General features: G+C 43.8%; 1 long non-coding RNA gene across 1 annotated transcript; it reads right to left on the bottom strand.

The window, feature by feature from the left end:
* Positions 1-373: 373 nt before the first annotated feature.
* On the bottom strand, positions 374-11,293 carry LOC144166107 (uncharacterized). Its single transcript, XR_013321574.1, has 3 exons — positions 11,171-11,293; positions 9,352-9,403; positions 374-507 (listed from the first exon to the last, which is right to left on the bottom strand). It is a non-coding gene; the product is annotated as an uncharacterized LOC144166107 (long non-coding RNA).
* Between the last annotated feature and the right edge of the window lie 348 nt (positions 11,294-11,641).

Genomic DNA, 11,641 nt, shown 5'->3' with positions numbered 1-11,641 from the left:
ACGCTAAGGGGCCCAATGGCTATTTCGATTGCATGCATTAGCTTACAACCTCGCCATTTTAAGGACTACTGCCACTTAACGTTACTGGCTCAAGAGCATTAGTACTACTGCATATCGTTTACATCTTTCTCCTACAATGCATGCATTAAATATTATGTGGAAACTCAACCAATGACCAAGTACATACCTGGTGACTACCAACTGTTGTTCTCTAAGCAATAATATGAGTGTTCACAAAGGAAAGTTAGAGTGTGTGTGATTGTTTCGTGTGTCGGGATCAAGCAAACCCTCAAATAAAAATATTCCGTCATGTTCGTGTCATTTATTTGAAATGGCAACAAAATTTTTGTACGTTTCAAACAGAGTTCCACACTGTCTGTTTTGTATAATTTATTTACCACGAATAAACTCTTCTATGCTTTGGTATGCGCAGTATCCTTTACGACCGCAATTTCGGCAAGGGCATTCTGGGGGACACGAATATACTGTCGTGTCCCAAGGAAGGCACTGAAAAAAATCGTAACGCATTTATACCGGGCTGCCACAGATAGTGCACACAAGCAACTTAAATTTTTCCCAAGGCCATACCACCTCACACTAATGCAGAAACATTGTTTTATACAGACAGGCCGGGTGTAACTACCGAGTCTCACACCAGCAACTAGTGAAATGCAATCACTTTAGGAGGAGTTCAAATTATTGCATAACTTTCTTCAAAGCCATGCACACTACTCTAACACACTGCAAACTCTCCCTCCATTAGACTATACACCTCATCGCTTGGTTGCGCGCCCACACTTGGAGTCTCCTCCAAGCACCAATTTCTGCTTTCAGCAGTCGTGCAGCCTCTTACAAGGCTGAACTTATCTGGCCAATACGGCCGTGTAGAAGGCGAGACCGCACTGACAGCTGGAAGAGGTCCTGAAAAGGTGACTTCTCTTGCCGGTAGGGTGCTCTCAAAACTAGCAGATTGATGATTACAATTTTATACACCATAATGGAGAGAGTTTAATGAGATTGTTTTTCTGCAGCTCAGTTGAACGCAGCTACACCGCGATTGTCGAGCGATAGCTTGGATTTTACGCCAAGAGCGCGAAAAGAACACGTAAAAACATTCTCCCAAGGGCAAAACACCGACCGCAGTTGGCGGTGTAGCACCAACGCGCAGTGACTTTGGATGCAGCCTGTATCTACTGATATCCCCCGACAAAAATGTTTGGGTGTCTGGTTTCAGGAGAATCTCTCTTGGAACGGTCACATTGATTATTCCCAGTGTCTAGAGTGCCGTCCGACGGCACTCTAGCTGATGGCTGCAGGCATGGCTAGGGTGCCGTCCGACTACGTTCGAATATTTAAGACTAAGCTAGCACCGGCTGAAGCGTCTGTCGTTGTAGTCTAGAGGATCCGTCTTAGCTTCTTGATCCCAAAGACGGTTGTTCAAGACCGCCTTTTGCCTTATTTGTTTTTTTTTCATCCTTAACTTGAAGTATAATTTTTATGGCTTTGGGTAGTTTGGGTGTTTTAATGCTTTCCTTGTGTTCGTTGGGTGATGCTATGCTATGTTTAGGTTAGGCTTGCTTGCTTCGCGTTATCTAGAGCGATGTAGTGCCTGTCGCGGTAATTTTGTTAGAACAAACCGGTGGACGTCGTTATAGTGTTGTGCTTATAATACCGTCGGACGGCACTTTAGACACGGCCTTGATTATTTGGCAATGGATCTCAGTCGGTCGGTAGACGACCTGTATAGGTTAACGTCATTGATCCCCACATGGCTGAAAGTTTCTTCGTGCTACTCACTTTTCAATTCAAGATTAAGCTATTGCATTTTGGTATGGGACATAATCTGCCAATACGAATTACGGCACGCTGATAAAATTGCAGAAAAAGGTTTTGCGCATTTTTGAGGGGAACATGGGTCATGCGGAATATTTTCCAACATATCCCCTTTATATAAAATACGAACTATTGAAGGCAAATCAAGTTTTCTTTTTATTTTAGGCTTTGCAGTATATATACAAAAACAAACTCTACATCACGGATAGCATAATTGAAACATCTTTATGTAGTTTTCGCAGGCAACAGCTTAAGCTGCCTAAGACAAGAACCATGTACGGCCAACAACATTTAGAACACCAAATTCCCCGTTTTTTTAAACATGCTACGGATGCAAGTTGATTTTAAAGAAGATATCAAATAATAAAGTTAAAACTGTAATAATGCAAAGTAATGTTCAGTGTACCTAATTTGTTTCTGTGTTTTGCATTCACCTAATATGGACCGACTAGTTTCTTCGCAAGTAGAACTGGTATTTTTGTTGCCATTGTTATCCTGTGCTTATCCTAATGACCTAATAATTAAAATGACTTCGTGATATGTGCCTTTCTTTTCAGAACAGCCTTACGCAGTGACTTTTATTTCAGCGGTGTCTTCATATTTTGTTAAAGAAATCAATTCTCTTGTACAACATTTTCTTGACATATTCTGCTTTGCGAATTATTTTCCATGTTTTGTTTTGTTCGTATGAAAATGTACCTGCGTGTCAACTGCGCTAGTAGTGAAGGCCTCTGTCAGGCTACCCACCTTTTGCCTTCCTTGCATTTTTCTGTATACAGAAAATACACTTGAATTCAATTCAATTCAATTCAATCATTGTGATGGCACGCGTTCTAACGCTTTCCCCTTTTTCTCGCTCTGCCCCCTTCCTTTGGAATGAAGAAAAGATTGCATGCTTTCACTGCGAACAAAAGTAGCGCAGCAGAAACACAAGGGACGGAAAAAATACACACTATGAATTACCAACTACCTCATTCTACAGCTTCACTACGAAACCAGACGTGGCGCCAGCTTACTGACTGATCTTGAAGGTCAGATTGGCAATACTGGGAAACAGATTTTCTCAAGTTGTGTCTGAAGTAAGATGAATTTCGCTTTAAAATCAGCAGGCTGAAAAAAGTTCAGAGACATCTACGTTGGTATTCTAAGATGTAAGGTGTGACAGCGATACTTCGACTGCTACGCAGTGTGTTCGCAAGCAGCTCCTGCATTTCCGGTCTATGCTTCATAGCGCCAAAAGTTATCGAAAAGGGAAAGACCAGCAACCAGGTTTTTATTCGCCGTGTCCCAGGAGAGACAAATGGGTGTCTGCGCTCATGTAGCTTTAAATGTGATCGTAAAATGTTGCAAATGCGAATTGTTCATCACTTTGAGCGAGAAGGAGTCAGTGTCCGTGCATCAAAATCTTTCTTCTGTGATGTCTCGCCCGGGCTGTACAACACTGATTTTTCAAAGCCAGAGAGATAGATAGATAGATAGAGAGAGAGAGAGAGAGAGAGAGAGATCGGGAGGGAGGGAGAGAAAAGATCTTTGTTTAGAAAGAAATAGTTGTGGTTTATGAGAACGAGGTAATAAGATGGCAGAGAGGTCGAAGGTGGAACTTGAGTCTACGGCATCAGATTCAGCAGCTCCTTTCCTTGCCCTCCCAATGAGATTGCGCTGAGGTTAAGGTAAAAAGATGATAAAATCTGCCTCCCGCACCTCAAAGAAGTGGACAACAATATGCTTGAGGTATTCCCCTCTGGCCGTGCCCTATATTGCGTGCAAAATGGTGAAAGTTTCCCCTATGTTAATAGAGTTCCGAGTTAATGTCTCATGATCCCACCGAACACCGTAACGCACATGAATGTTAGGATAACAGCGGATGTTTTAGATGCGAAGAAGCTTATAGCGAGCCTGTTCCCTCCGCTGTTGTGTGGGCGCCGTTGTGCGGCGTCCAGATCCCCACAGCGCATGCCTGGTTCAACCACCGTCGTCATCTTCCTGTAAGGGAACCCTGAGCAGTATTAAGGGCATTCCTCCTCTGCTCTCCGACGCTCCTCTCCTCTCCGGCCTTCCTCCTCTCCTCTCCGAAGCTCCTCTCCTCTCCGGGATCGCGCAACGAGCGAAAACACCTGCAGCTCCGCGCGCGATAATGCGAAGCAGCTTATGGTTAGAGGCGCGATGGTAGCCGTTGCAGACTCCGCTGGGGGCGCCACTATAGCTCCCCGGTATAAATGACGCGCGCGCGCGCTCCGCTCCCATCATTCTCCTCCCGCAACGCCGCGATCGAACTGAAAAGTAATGGGAACTTGAGTCGAACCCATGGCTGCTTGGCATACTACTCAGGGTTCCCCTACGGGAAGATACTGAAATTCTTGTTTTCGTCCACAGAGTTTCGTATTCTTCGGCGTTGAGATCTCTTTGTAGCAAGGGGAAATATTTTTTTTCCTGGGCATTATAGGACGATTCGCTCTTAACGTTTTTTGAAACGGGCACTGTGGCAGTCGTGGTCCCATTGAGCACGGGTTTTTAGTTCGTGTGCCTCTTGCATAGTGCGTCGTTCGGTTCCAGCTTCCAGACCATTGGATAGGGCTGTCCAGGTGATGCCGACTTTATGCATTATGAATAAGAATATCTTACCGAAGTGCTTCGTATTCTTTCTCCAAAAAACTGTTTAATGTTTTTTATGAGTTTAATGACGTTACGCTTCTATTTGATAATTCCGCTATTCGGATTGCCAACAGGATGGCCCCCACTTCCACTTCTTTCTTCCAGTATGTTGGATGGTCATGCAGTTGCAAAGATTGCCAGTGTAATCAACTACGACAATTGGTGCCTTATGCTTTCGTACATATCGGAGTCGGTGTTTACTGTGGTTTCGGGATATTGAAAATTCCCCCGAATGAAGTTGAGCCTGCCATACGGCCCCTTCTTGTGTACGAGTGTATCGATATTTTTCGTCCCGGAGAGTTTTTCTGCGGGGTCGCTGGATTGCTGCCTTGTCCATCACGGCATGCAATGGTTTCAGTTCAAGGGAGGGGGTGCCTGTTTTTTTGTTTCTGTTTGGGCGTGCCTGTTTGGGTGTGCCTATCTCTTTTCGAAAGGGGTATGATGGTCCCGCCCGATTTTGTTTTTACATCCTCGTTCTTGGTGCTAGGAAAGTGGTTTCTCCGATTTCTCGAAATGGCTAAGGAAGACACAAGTTGAGGACCTGTTCATCGTCATTATCACGAGCATTTTATTGAGAACGACTGCAGCGTGAAGGTTTCTCCCATTGGCTTTCTTTTGCTCTTGTCGTGCGCTTCCCGAGTCCAAAATCTATTTTCATTTATTCCAGGACTTACGTTGTAGCCACTGGCAGATCCCTGTTCCCGAAAAAGACTAATGCAAAATTTGATTTCCGCACACTTTCGGCGCATTTTGAATTCAACCACATACCATACGGATTGCGAACGGCCCCCTGAAGCTTTCAGAGTGCCATGAATTCCACCTTAAGTTCACTGAAAGACCAAGCTTGTGTGGTCTACTTAGAAGTTATTCTGCTTCTTGAATTGATCCTTCAAAAACACCTCTGGAAATTAAACACTGTTCAAATCAGGCTGCATGAGGCTGGATTACGCTTTAACCGTGCCAAATGCCAATTCGGAGCCACCAGCATTTTGTAAGTGCGGTACAAAATGTCTGACGGCGGGGTGAGTGGCCCCCGCAACGAATCGCCGCAGTGGTGGACTGCCCCACGACGACTTGTGTAAAAAAAGTTTATATACTCCTTGGAATTGCCTCACATTTACGCAAATTTGTTCCGCGCTTTGCTTTACGGCTGCCTCCCTTACAGACCTGACGAACAAGACTTCAAGACTTTCATAGGGATCTGCTCAACAGACACTCACCCGTTGCCCAGAGCAAGGTCATTTTGACTACGACTAGGTCATGAAAATTGACACTGATGCCAACTGGTTTGGACTTGGGGCTGTGCTTATGCAGCGTGAACAATCCGACTGGGAACTTGCCTTCGCGTACACCAGCGATAAATTGCCGGACATTGAGCATCACTACCACTCCTATGAGCTGAAGTGGCTAGCCATTGTCTGGGGCATCGACAAGAAGTCTCAGAATTACTTCTTTAGTCGCGGGTTTACAGCGGTGAATGACAACTGTGCTATAACGTGGATGTTCGCCAAGGATGACCTGAAGCACAAATTCGCCACATGGATTATTACACTTCAGGAATACACGTATCACATACGTAATCGTCCAGGTGCAGTAAACATGGCCGCCGACGCACTCGCACGTTATCCGACTTACCTAGACTCTTCATCTCGCCGTGATGATGGTTGAATCTTATTTTCCCAAGGGGACCTGACTAAGGCGCAACGTGACGATTCACACCTGATGGTGATAATTGGCGCTCTAAGTAACTTAGCGGCATGTCTCTATCGACGTCATCTGAAATGAAACACTTTACGGCCGCGTCCGTTTAAACACGGCAATGAAGAACACCACCTGATAGTCATCCCCGCAGTCTTGAGACCACAAATTCTGCACGCAATCCGGGACTATCTGATGGATCTACCAAATTGGCAGCGCGATGCGCTTGAAAAGTTGCAAGATCGCTTCTGGTGGCCGAAGGTGCACAGCCATGTTCGATAATATGTAGCCAACTGCAAGGTTTGACAACAATTTAAAAAGATCTCTGGAAGCCGAATGGCTTACTCAGCCTTAACCAAACCCTTAAAACAGTTTTTCGCACCCTCGGGACAGATCACATGGTGCCTCTGCTTACTAACCGGGGTCGATGTAGCGGCCGTACCTACTGTGGCTGCCAGTAACGTCAGTGACTTCCTCGAAAAGTCTGAGTGCAGATAAGGATTGCCTAAGAAGCTCATAATAGACCAGACAACCACTTTTCGCAGGCGCCAGCTACGCGCTTTCTTTTGTCAAGTGGGGATAGAAAACCGTTTTCACCACGCTGTCGCCCACAGGCGAATGAGCTTACAGACAGGACAAACCCGACCATTCAAGCTCAACTGGATTCGCATATGTAGACCTCAGCGTGGAAAGCCGAAAGAGACAAGCACGTGCAGTCGACCACGTATTCGATCAACATATTAGCGCAATCGTCAACGGAAACAACATCGTAGGAAATAGACTAAGGGCAGCTTCCAACACTGAACACCGCGGCCTGCCTCGACACTTCTGTGAAGTTCAGGCAATCCCTCGACCTGCAGGTGGCGTGCCGCGAGAGTCACTGAAGAACATCAGGGAAGTAAAGAAGACCCACAAGGCGTACTACCACAACCAGCATCGACGCACACCACAACACGCTGTCGGTGACGAAGTGTGGGTGAAATTGTGAATGCAGGCAGCAGACCAGACGTTACTACCAATGTTTTAGGGACCGTTCCTGATAATAAAACGTTTAGGAATGAACACTTTTCAAGTCGCTACTCTACCCAATACTTCAGACATTGATAGGAGGAGGACAGACGAGTTCCCCGTGCACGTAAATCGCATGAAGAAAAGGGTTCATAGGGAGACTAACACTTTACCACCTTTTATTAAGGTTAGCACCATGGCCCAGTCTAATGGTCGCTACATTTTCTGAGAGTGCAGCTGGAGGCGCAGCGCTGGCCTATGCAAAATCGACCACTAAGGTTACAGAAAGGAGTGAAGCTACGGCCTGGTGAAGGAAGCAAACCTCTGGAAGCAGAAGCGTACCGCTCGCAATCGGTCGGAATTTGTTACACACACACACACACACACACACACACACACACACACACACACACACACACACACACACACACACACACACACACACACACACACACACTAACACACACACACACACACATACACACACACACACACATATATATATATATATATATATATATATATATATATATATATATATATATATATATATATATATATATATATATATATATATGCAATGTGTGCGGGCGTGTGTGTGCGTGTGTGTGTGTGTGTGTTTGATGCCAGTGTTTGAGATATCCAAATCATATTCCAGGTTACAGTTTGCGAGAAACAAGACTACAGAAAAGTTCTCCACAATACCCTATTTAAGTTGGTGACTACTGTCTCGTATGTTTTTGCTCCAAAATAGCAAAGGCGTGTTAACACCACCGTGACATGCTGCTACAACCGTATTTCGAGGGGAAACTCGCCGGCGATATCGCACTGGTATGGAATTGCAAAGTGGTAAAATATGCTTGTTGAGTGGTAGCATATTTGTATAATAATCGTATACGTACCATGCAAAAAACACATCATGGAATGTATCACCGCTATCAACAAGACATCAAATTACCCAGAACAAAATCTGGCGCAGACAAGGCATGGGCTTGGGTGCCATCGGCAAAAACTCCCGAATAATGAGAATGAAGCTATCTCAATCACTGTAAAGGAGAATATACAATGCATCTGCCCTGCCGGTGACGTCATAAGGAGCGGAAACTTTACACCTTACTAAAGAACTCGGAAGAAAACGTATGTTGGCTCAGCGGGTCAAGCCAACAAGAATGCTACGAGTAACGTTAAGGGAGAGGAAACAAGCTTCCTGCATCAAAGAAGAAACGACAGTAGAAGACATGGTCTAAATAAATGAAGAAGAAATTGGCTTTGGCTGCCCAGTAGTTAAGCGAAATGACAACAGCTTCACTACAAGGGTGTCAGAGTACACTATGGTAGGAGGTCCCAGCAGAAGGGGGCGGCTATTAACAGGATGGAGGGACGAAATAAGGAGTTTGGAAGACAGCGAATGGACTCGAGTAGCGCGGGACAGGCGCAACTGGAGGTCGATGGGTGAGGTCGTCGTTCTGCAGTGGACCAGGTCAGTAAATGCGTGGGGACACCTAACGAAGACGTCTATAGGTGTGGCAGATGACGGTACCACATCTTGCGGTCTTTCAAAAAGGTGGAATTAAGAATATTTAGAACAAGGATGTACCTTAAAAAAGCATTTATAAGGCAAATTTTCATTGTATAAAGATATAAGAATAAATTTGTCGTGCTTGCATCTGTTGCGTCTATTTGCTATGAAAGCTGCGTGAGATTCCATAAAAAATTGCTGTTATTGAAATTGCTGCTAAGGTAAACTAAAAATATTGAAAACGTTCCCCTGACAAATACATTTCTTTTTGTTGGTAAACTTTTTTTATCATAGTTTATAACATCTCACCAATTTTGTCCGAGGTAAAACAATGCCGGACGATAAAAACTGTAAAAATGTCTTCTTCGTGTTTTATGCAATATACAGAAGGTAACACCCAGAGGCGGATACTAAACTTTGGTAATGTTGCATCTTTATCGGTTGCTAGGTTATGCGGTATTTCTGTGATTTGCAGTCGCTGTAACGGTTCACTCAGATGGAAAAACGGGAAGTGGGAAAAATGTATGCAGCCCTTTTTAAGGAATTGTCTGGGTGGGTGCGCCTGTGCTCCGATTGAACATTGAGGCATCACCGCCACGAGGTAGTATTTAAATAGAAATGGTAGAAGTTTCCACGCATACCTCGCTTCCGCATTGATTAAACACAGCGCGATGTCCTTGGCAGTGCTGTGTGCTGCAAAAAAGAAATCTCATACAAAATTGATTTCTCACTTTGCTGTTCCTATAACTGCACTAGCTCAATCCTTTAATAATTATGTACTGAGCGTGAGCAGTTCACTTCGACTTAAAGTTATGAAGGCCTCCAAAAATCGCACAAAAGATAATAATCTGTTTAGAAAGGCTGAAGCATTACCATTAGTATGTATTTTCCTAAAGGAAGGTTCGTGATTAATTGTTTCAAATGAGATAGTTGCTGACGAGCTATCAGAATGGCGGACCAGAACGCCAGAGGTTTGGCTTATTCTTTCTGTCGAACAAACTAGGGTTAAGGCAGTTTGTCATGAAAGTTACCCCGCTCTTAAAAGCACTATAAGCACACAATGCGTACGTGAAAAACACCCACTAAAAACTCCTGCTGTTTGTGCCACAGTGGGAATTTGCGTTTATGTTTCCGGACTAGGATTTGGATATTGCCCATTGCCGTAGTTGAAATTCGTGATACACAGGTGTACGGTCCTTGATGTGTCTGTGTTTTAGGCAGATAGAACACACGTTGAACGACCAATACAGCCGCCTCTCCCCCGCCTTGTCTTTTTATCTATTTGTCTTGTTAAAAGCTTCTATTTTTACATTGTCTGTTCTGCATCTCGCTGATGTGAGAAGTAACTTATTGAGAGTTCGGAGGGCTGCAGTCGGTGGGCTACGCTGATTGCTGAGACTAAATTTTGTATAAACCCTTTTTTGCAAATATCTTTACCAATTGTATGAGTTGCCAAACGCACTTTCAAGGATGAACTTTTTCGCTACCCCCACCTTTCTTTCTTTGTTGTCATCTTTTGGAAAGATTCGTGTAGTAAGATCTGTATTTCCACAATTTTTTTGTTTTTCAGCTGACGGGAATGCACAACGTGCTGAAAATGACGATATCTTTTATATAATTAGTTTCATTTGCATTGCCACTGACTGTACAATTGCAGAAAATTCGCTTGCTGTCACCGATCAACGGGAAGGATGGGCCAGTCAGGATGCTCTAATACAGCATGTTTTCACGTGCTTTCACCCATGTACGGCACGGTAAAATAAACGCATATTTAAATCTTCAGATATTACAGAGTCATGTGGAATTATGCGATGTTCCCTGACCAAAAAATACTCCTCACTAAACATTTTGCTGAATAGAATCAGTACGTAACTTGTTTAAAACTTCAAATGCCAATTGGACAAGCCAAAATATGAAAACCCATTTTCGGCCAATAACTGACACTTCATGTGTATTTTATTGAATATGGTATTCTTCGGAATGGCCGTAAATATTTCACTAGACGAATACAACGGCCTATTAGACCTGATGATGCCTGTATGTGTTTTTGTTCACTTGAGTGGGTAGTGGTTTGCTGTCCTCACGCTAATGACGTGTGTTGCGATGTTCTCTACCACAGCTGTGAGAAGGCCCGAAAGCCAGGTGACCGGTCCATTAAAACTGAAATAGTTGTCGACAACGGGTTCAGAAAAAAATGAATTAGTAAGATCCCTAAAGGTAAAAAGTTTTAAAAAGTAGCAAACCTACTAGAACGAGGTGTTTCTTTCATCTGCCTAAACTTTTTATGAGGCTGTAAATATTGCGTTTCACGAATAACGTAAAAAATAAAAGGCAATATAAACACACGATTTGGTTGTAATTTCCTCGAAACGTAATCGTGACTCTTCAGTCGGCTGTTGAATGTGCAAGACCATCCAGTGCAAAACTAAAAGTGATGAACGTTGCGGAATCGATACTTACAGCAATAGTGGTAGTATGGCAAATGTAAGGCACGTCATATAAAGTTTCATTGCTTTTCGTACTCTGAAAAATCACGTAAAGCGAATTCAAACAATTTCGTGTGGGGGTTTATGCCGGACACATGGCAACTGAGCAGAATTTTGTAAAGCGTTCAGGACGTAAGCCTGTGTCTGTGCAATTCTTTTGTTCCGTAGGTCTTTGTGTTCTCCGCACAATAACATAACTTCGAGAAATTGTTTGAGCAGTCACATCAGCCTTCGTAATCTGCAATGCTGGCAACTGAGTACCCAACTAATTTTTTTTAGCTTTGGCCGTTTTGTAGCAAGCGAGAAGTTAGGTTACCATAATAGGTTTTGTTATATTACTTCACATAAAAGTTAAAAAAAAAAACGTCGAAAAGCTCTAAGTCATGCCTGTTTTGGGGTAATGGCTAAAATACCTTATGGTATATAAGGTGTTCAACCAGCCCTG

This window comes from Haemaphysalis longicornis, unplaced genomic scaffold (assembly GCF_048455015.1).
Source record: "Haemaphysalis longicornis isolate Haplotype H1 unplaced genomic scaffold, Haemaphysalis longicornis Haplotype H1 scaffold_16, whole genome shotgun sequence".
NCBI classification, from domain to species: Eukaryota; Metazoa; Arthropoda; class Arachnida; order Ixodida; family Ixodidae; genus Haemaphysalis; species Haemaphysalis longicornis.
Note: the sequence above shows the minus strand (reverse complement) of the source record. Positions and strands in the feature narration are given on the sequence as shown.